An 8888-nucleotide genomic window follows, 5' to 3' on the forward strand; every position below is an offset into this window, starting at 1 on the left:
CACTCACACAAAAACAAACAAACAGCAACAACAATAACATCAACAACAACAACAACAACAACAACAACAAAACCGTAGGGGGGGGAGAGGAAGATTTAACAACCTCAACTTTTTTTTTTTTTTGAAGCTCTTACAACAAGAAAATGGAGGGGACACATCTGGGTGGAAGGGGGGAGAGGGAGGAGGGAGGGAGGTTTTGGTGATGGGACACAATAACTAACTACATTGTATATTGACAAAATAAAAAAAAAAAAAGAAATGCTACTGATTTTTGTGTGTTGATTTTGTATCCTGCTACTGGGCTGAAATAATTTATCACCTTCAAGAGTTTTTTTGTAGAGGCTTTAGGCTGTTCGATATATAGGATCATGTCATCTGCAAACAGAGACAGTTTGACTTCATCCTTTCCAATCTGGATGCCCTTTATTTCCTTCTCTTCTCTGATTGCTCTGGCTAGTACTTCCAACACTATGTTGAATAGGAGTGGTGAGAGTGGGCATCCTTGTCTAGTTCCTCTTCTTAAAGGAAAGGCTTTCAGCTTTTCTCCATTTAGGATGATATTGGCAGTGGGTTTATCATATATGGCTTTATTTATGTTGAGATAGTTTATGTCTATACCTAACTTGACCTTGGCTCCTGCCTTAGGACTATGGGTGTGCTCTCTTGCTTGCTTCTGGGCAGAGCAGGCTGCCCTTTGCTTCTGACTTAGGACCCTGGCATGCTCTCTTGCCTGCTCCCTATTCCATTTTTTAATTGACAACGTTCAGAAATAGCTTTTTAAATTTAAAATAAAACATTGTAGATAAGATTTTGCTCTCTCTTTCCCACACTGTCAGATACAAGTGATGCTATAGGGCATGCTGAAGCCAATTCAGGCAAAATGTTTCCATGTAGAACTCTCCCAAAAGACTCCAAATCTACATGTGCTATATCTATCTATATTGTTTCCTTTTAAACCCTTTTTGTGAAATCATTTGTTCCTTCATTTATTCAAAATTATTTATTTAGCACCTATTCATGCCATGAACTGTTCTAGGGACTGAGGATAATGTGGACAACAAGGCATGGCACTTACATTCTAATGGAGAAAAATAAATAAGTACATAATTTTGTAATATATTTTTAGTGGTGATCAGTGATTCAAAAACAAATACAGCAAGGTAAGGGGCAACTTTAAACATAATAATCAGGAAGGCTTTCTCTGAGGAGAAGACATTCAAGCAGAGGCTTGAATAAAGTGAAGAAGGGAGCCAAGGACTTCTGGGGAAGAGACTTCAGGTGGCCTAGAACAGCAGGTGCAAAGCCCAGTATTGGAGGGTTCTTGGTGCAGTTGAGAAACTGCAAGAAAGGGAATTTGATTAGTGGGATGAGTGTGTGGGTGTGTGTCAGGGAATGAGGTTAGAGACGGCCAGGGGCAGATCACATAGAGCTTGATTGGCTGTGACTTTATTCTTTGTGTGAATGGAAGCTGTTGGAAGGTTCGGAGTCAGGGAATGAAATAAGATGATTTATTATTTTAACAACTCATTGACTGCTTTGTGAATAATAGAATGCAGAAAAGCAAGAGTGGAAGCAGAGAGATCATTTGTACACTACTGCACAGTTTGTGCAATGATACCGGATCAGAGTGAGACAAAGGAATAGAAGGTGTGTATGTATAGTCGCTCTTTGGAGTTCTAGTTGGAGGGGGCCACATGTTCCTTCAGCTATGCAGATTAAGTTTTTATATAGATCCCTACTGGTACTTTACTTCATTTTTTTTTCTTTTTATTTTTCTACCTTGTTGAAATTCTGCTTTGTTTTTTATTGACATATATTGATTATACATATTCATGGGGTACAGAGTTATATTTCAATACGTGTATGCAAAGTGTAATGATCAAATCAGGGCAATTAGCATATTCATTATTACAAAACCTAATCATTTCTTTGTGATGTGAACATCTGATCTCCTCTCTTCTAGTCATTTGATAGCTGCAGTATATCTTTGTTAATTATAGATGCCTAATTCGACTGTACACCAATAGAACTTATTTTTCCTATCTAGCTGCAATTTTTTCTTTCAGTTTCATTTGGAATTCATGGATCTTTATATAGTTTTGAGTACAGAGTATTTTATTTATTTATTTATTTTTGGCACTGTCTGCTGCAGTGATATAGCTGTAATTTTCTGTTCATTAACCAACTGCATACTTTCCTTCCTTCCCCTTTACCTTTCCCACCACTAGTAACCACAGTTCTACTCTTTATTATTAATTAATTAATTAATATTTTTAGCTTCCACATATGAGTGAGAACATGAGGTATTTCTCTTTTTGTGCCTGGTTTATTTCACTTAACATAATTTTCTCCAAGCTCATCCATGCTGCTGTGAATTGCGGAATTTCATTCTTTTTTCATGGCTGAGTAGTGTCCCATTGTGTATATACACCACATTTTCTTTATCCAATTATCTGTACATGGACATTTGGGTTGTTTCCATATCTTAGCTATTGTGAATAGAGCTGTGATAATCATAGGAGTGCAGGTATCCCTTCGTCATGATAGTATCTATTCCTTTGGGTATATTCCTGGTAGTGGGATTGCTGGATTGCTGGCTCTATCTGTAGTTGTTTGAGGAACCATTTTACTGTTTTTCATGATGTCTATACTAACTATACTAATTTTTATCCCTACCAACAATGTGTAAGTGTTCTCCTTTCTCTGCATCCTTGCTAGCATTTGTTATTTTCTGTTTTTTTGGTAGTAGCTAATCTAACTGGAGTGAGATGATATTTCTATGTGGTTTTAATTTGCATTTCTGTAATGATTAGTGATGTGGAGTATTTCAAATAACCCAATTAAAAAATGGGCAAAGGAGCTGAATAGGCATTTCTCAATGGAAGACATATGAATGGGTAACAGACACATGAAAAAATGCTTAACATCACTCAGCATTCAGGAAATGCAAATCAAAACCACACTGAGATACCATCTCACTCCAGTTAGGATGGCTAATCTCCAAAACACTGAGAATGATAAATGCTGGTGAGGTTGCAGAGAACAAGGAGCCCTCCCACACTGTTGGTGGGACTGCAAAATGGTGCAGCCTTTATGGAAAATGGTAAGGAGGTTCCTCAAACAATTATAGAGAGATCTACGATATGACCCAGCTATTCCAGGGCTGGGTATATACCCAGAGGAATGGAAATCATCATGTCAAAGGTATTTGATTTTTTTTTTTATACCACAGTTGTATTCCACTGTGTAGATGTACCACATTTTCCATATCCACTCATCCGATGATGGGCATTTGGGCTGGTTCCAACTTTTGGCTATTGTAAATAACACTGCAATAAACATGGGAATACAGGTATCCCTTTGACATGATGATTTCCATTTCTCTGGGTATATTCCCAGCAGTGGAATAGCTGGGTCAATGGTAGATCTATCTGTAATTGTTTGAGGAACCTCCTTACCATTTTCCATAAAGGCTGCACCATTTTGCAGTCACACCAACAGTGTATGAGGGTTCCTTTTTCTCCGCATCCTCACCAGCATTTATCATTGTCAGTGTTTTGGATATTAGCCATCCTAACTGGAGTGAGATGGTATCTCAAAGTGGTTTTGATCTGCATTTCCCAAATGCTGAGTGATGCTGAGCATGTTTACACCTGCCTGTTGGCCATTTGTATGTCTTCTTCTGAGAGATGTCTATTGAGCACTCTTGCACATTTTTTATTTTTAAAATTTTTTTATTGAAACATGATTGGTTTTATGTATTTGTGGGGTACAGAATTGACTATCAGTACATGTATACAATATGTGGTGATCAAATCAGGACAATTAGTGTACTCATGTTTACAAAACATAATCAATCATTGTGACCATTAGCCAATTTCTCGCTAACGTACCTCCCCCTCCCCATCTCCCACTTCTAATAACCACAGTTCTGTTCTCTTTTTTTTTTTTTTGAAAGTTCAGCATATTACTGTGATTATTTTCTTTCTTTCTTTGTTTTAGCTCTCACTTATGAGTGAGGACATGTGTTATTTCTTCCACTGTATTCAACATTGGAGTTGTCTATGAGTGCCTACATAGCCTAGGTGCTGAGGTGCTTGACAACTACTTGCCAAACTGAGTGACACTGGGTTGGGTTTCAGGGGTTGTGGATGAGGTCTTGAGCTCTTGAGAGAAGCATTGGAGTGCTTTGCTGCTCCTCAGCTAGAGTGGGCGACCCTGGGCAGGCTCGTTGGGGTTGAGATTAGGACCTTGAATTCTGAGGGGGACAATGAAATGCTCAGTAGCTCCTCAGCTAAAGTGGGCAACTCAGTGGAGACACTGGGTCTTCAAGACTGGGTCCTGTACCACAGAAGGAGGTGCTGGGGCCTCTGAAGCTCCTCAGCCAAAGTAGATGACATTGGGTGAGGTTGCTGGGGCCATGGGTGGGACACTGGACCTTCAAGAGAGATGTTGGGGTGCACTACATCTTCACCATTGAAATGGGCTGCTCTTAGTGAGGTTGCTGGGTTCATGGGTGGGGCCCTGCACTCTCAAGAGGGATGCTGGGTTGCTCTGCAACACGACTGTTGGAGTGGACCACTCTGGGCAAGGTTGTTGCCAGTTTGGGCCAGATCTTGGGTCCCAAAGAGGAATGCTGGATCACTCTGCAGATCCTCAGCTGGAGTGGGCCAACCTGGGTAAGGTTGCTGTGGTTGTGGGTGGGAGCTTGAACCCCCAAAAGAGGTGCTGGGGACTCTCTGCAGCTGCTGAGATGAAGTGGGTCACTCTGGAAGAGGCTGCTGCAGTTGTAGGCAGGTCCCTATGACCCCAAGTGAGACACTGGGTCACTCTGAAGCTCTGCAGCTGGGGTGGGCTGCCTTATGCAAGATCTCTGGGGTTGTGGGAAGGCCCCTATTACCCCAAGAGAAATGCTGGATCACCTTGCAGTACTCCAGCTTGGTCATTTAAGCATGAGAGGGCTCACTGGAGCTGCAGGCAGAGCCCTGTGCCCATGAAAGAGTCGTGTGAGCCCTCCGACATCCTCCTCGCTGGAGTGCACAAGTCTGGGTGGGCCCACTGGAACCACAGCAAGACTCAGTGCTGCTGCTTGAGGTGCACGGGCACTTCACTAAAGGAAAAAGGGCCGCTGGCAGTGGCAGAAGGCCTAGATCAGTCAACTCTTTGGCTCTGGAGTGTGTGCACCTTTGTGTTCTTTAGAGAAATTCTGGGTCCTTCTGGAGCCCCCCTGCTGGGGTGGGTAGGCATGGGTGGGCTCACTAGAGCTATAGATGGGGCTCTATGCTGCTGAGAGAGGGGTTGGCCACACATTCCCTCCCAGTTGGAGTGCACAGTCTGGGAGGGTACACTGGAGCCATGACAAGACTCAGCACCACTGTGAGAGGTGCATGTACACTTCACCGAAGAGAGCAGAGCTGCTGACTATGGCAGAAGGCCCCAATCAGAGGTCACCCTCTGTCCTAAGGGTGATCCCCTCACTGTGCTTAACTGCCTGTTCCCAGGGTGCAGGATGCTGCATGGACTTTGTTGCTGGAGACCTGGTGCAATGATGAGGCCTCAGAACTGTGGAAATGCCAGGGCTATTGGGCCCCAGGACAAAATGCACTTGAGTGTTGGCTCTGATCCCAAAATGGTGACCACTGGGGCAGCCTGGGACCCAGGAGGTAGGAGGGCTCAGTGTGAAATACCTCCCCAGATCAGTACAGTTATGTGATCTCCCAGCAGCTCCCCACACTGTGCTGATGGCCTTCAAGGGTCACGCAGCTCCCTCGTGGCTTGGATTACATGTATCTGCAGCGCTGCACTCGTTCACCTTTCTCCATCAGGCAGAAACTCCTCCTTGGTCCCTGCTGCTCCTGGGGGGATAGCATGGTGGAGGCAACGTATTTTCTTCTGTTCTCTATGTGGCTATCCTGAGTTCCTATGCTCACCAGCATCTCTGTTACTCCTTTGATGTGTTCCAACATCCTCCTTTATTTTTATCCAAATGTAGTTGTGTGTTCGAAGTGGAAGAGACAGGTGGTGGATCCTCATAGGCCATCTTCCGTGCTTTACTTGTAACTAAACAGTATTTTTTATTTATTTATTTTTATTAGCATCATTGTTACAAATAGTACTTATTCTTTATGCCCCTTATCCAATCTCTCCCCTTCCCCCTCTTCCTCTCTCCTTCCCTCCCCCTTCCCCTCCCTCCTCTTGTAACCATACATTTGTTCTCTCTGTCTGACAGATTAACTGTTCCTCCGTTGGTCTGTTGCCTAGGTGATCTGTCCAGTACTGAGACAGGTGTGATCAAGTCCTCCCCTATTATTGTAAAGCAGATGCTGCTTCTATTACTCTGGAGGGTGCTTTGTGGAGAGAGGGGATCTCTTCTCTCTATCTTTCTTTTTTGGTCTCTGCTGGTGCTTCTCCTTGTGTCTTCCAGTCCTTCTAGGTTTTATAGGTGTTCTTTGGTGGTGTTAGACCAATTAATATCAAACATTGTCTCTGATCTGTGGGTGTTTTGTTTTTTCTTTCAGTTCTGTGTTGGATTATATGCTATTCCTACCATTTAAACTCTGCACTAGAAGTAATTTGCTGTCCTTTGCTTACTTCTAAAATGGAGGCGCTTCCTGTCAGGACCAGTACTTGAACCCGGTGGTTGAGCTAAATTGCTGCTTTGCTGCTGATTCCCTGGGGAAGGCTTTTTGTGCAGCTTTGGTTTTAATGGTTGACCTTGTATGTACTTGCAGGTCTTGTGAGGCTCGGTACACCTGGGTTGTGTGGAAACTGTGTTCTGGGCCTGAGTCTTTTCAGCAAACTGCTCCCCCTGCAGTTCTGTATTCCTGACCAGTCTCCACTGAGTGGTCCTGTGCTGATTGGAGGACGGATCGGCTGTCCTTGCTGTGCCCCAGATTTCCCCTGGTGGACCTGTCTCCCCCCCACCCATGCTCCAAACACTTCCCATGGGATGGGCTGTGTGCCGGTCCCTTGTGATGACTCACTGGCCTCTGAGTGGCTCTTTTTTTCAGGTGTCTGTGGTTCCTCACTCTTGCGTGGGTCCATGGGAAGCCTGTTAGTGGTCTTGCTAGCCTGTGGGCCACCAAGGCCCTCTTCTCCCCTGTCTCCTCCAAGCAACTTCATGTGAACGATACAGCTGCGGCTTTTGTCAGCTCTTGCTCTGTGTGGAGCTCTTGCTCCACCTGAAGTGGCTGGCGCTCAAAATGGTGGGAGCGATACTTTCTTTCTCTCATCGCGGCTTCTTCTGCTTTCATGCACTCCGTAGGTCTTTCCTCCTCTTCCCCTGAGCTCTAGTGGTCCCAGCTTGTCTGTCATTGCTTTTTAGTAATTGTAAATTAGTTGACTGGAAGTCCATATGTTATATTTTCCATGCAGCAAAGTATGACAGAGTGGTTAACAAAGTATATTATATTAAGATACAGTTTAGCACTGGATCTGCCTTGCAAAATTGTTGCTAGATGCTGAGCAGGGAAACTGGACTTCAGTGTGCAGGGTAGCATTATGAAACAGGTCACAGAAGTTCTCAAAGACCTCCAAAAGCTCATCTGATGCCTCTGTTGTCACCATATTGTACACCACAAAGAAAGATGCCTATGATGGATTGGTGACCCTCAATGCTACTATGTCCTCACCAGTATACTTAATAAACAGATGATTTTCGTCCAGATGGTGCATTTTCCACATGCACAACTGCTGCAGTTGGTCAAAATACTGGAAGAAGCCCCTTTTGGCCATTGCACTACCATCTTGTTCTGCCTGGCACCACAAGTATACAAACAACCAACTGGTGTTTCAGGGAGTTGATGAAAGGATCCCTAAAGGGATTGGTCATGCCTATATGACTGTCCTGCTGTACCTCAGGGAAAACAGCTGACACAGTGAGCAGGTCATCCTCATAGCAGATGCATTCAATGATCTGCACATCAATGAAAGTGCCTTCAGGAGTCACATCATAAAAAGGAGGGTGAGGCTCATCTGGGAGATAGGCAGCTGAGCCCACAATGACACACTGGCAGTCATCAATGAAGAGGCTACACTCCCAGTTCAGGAGCTCACTCTTGGCCACTGCACTGGTAATGTGTAGCAGGACAAAACAGTCTTTCAAAGAACCAGCCCCAGATGCTGACTGACCATTGGTCATTGCCATTGGATGGGATATCCCCCTCATATCCCTGTAGTAGGTCCTCTGTTGCCTGGAAGGACTGGTACTCATAGATTTCAGGAGATGTCTGGTCTTGCCTGATCTGATCTGCTAGCATTCCAAGTGATGAATGACATTTTGGTTTTGGATTTTTCGAGGTTTGATGGTGGAAACATGATGATCCATTACCACATTTCTGTTGAATCTGGGCTCAAAGGGCTGGAGCGAGGGATGCCCCAACCTGCTCCTTGGGCACTTCCCTAGGCCCCACCCCTGCCATGCCTTGGGATCCTGGCACCCAAAGCTAGATAGTATTGTTTTAAATGGCAAAAGGTAGGAAACAAAATGAGTCCCCGTAAACAGAGAAATGGCTTATTAAATTCTGATGAATTCTTACTATGTATTATCATACAATCATTAAAAGGAGTGAGATAAATTAATACTGGGAAGGATGTCCAAGGTACTCTTAAATGAGAAAATAAACATATGTATATGTGTGTACATATAACCTCATTCTTGAACATCAAAGAGAATTCCCAACTCCTGTATGTATACATACACGTGTATAAATAAAATTAAGTATATACACATAAATATATATTAGATATATGTGTATATATGAATATATGAGCATGGAGAAGGATACAAAAATATACACAATGTTGTTTTGTTTTGTTTTTAATTGCTAGAATTAACATTTATTGAATGCTTTCAATAAGCCAAGCACTGTGCTCAGGCTTTTACATGC

General features: G+C 43.5%; 1 pseudogene; it reads right to left on the bottom strand.

Moving 5' to 3' along the window:
• Positions 1 to 7422: 7422 nt before the first annotated feature.
• Positions 7423 to 8140, bottom strand: LOC103605321 (annotated as a pseudogene).
• Positions 8141 to 8888: the final 748 nt, after the last annotated feature.

The sequence above is a fragment of the Galeopterus variegatus genome, unplaced genomic scaffold (assembly GCF_000696425.1).
Source record: "Galeopterus variegatus unplaced genomic scaffold, G_variegatus-3.0.2 Scaffold5735, whole genome shotgun sequence".
Classification (NCBI taxonomy): Eukaryota; Metazoa; Chordata; class Mammalia; order Dermoptera; family Cynocephalidae; genus Galeopterus; species Galeopterus variegatus.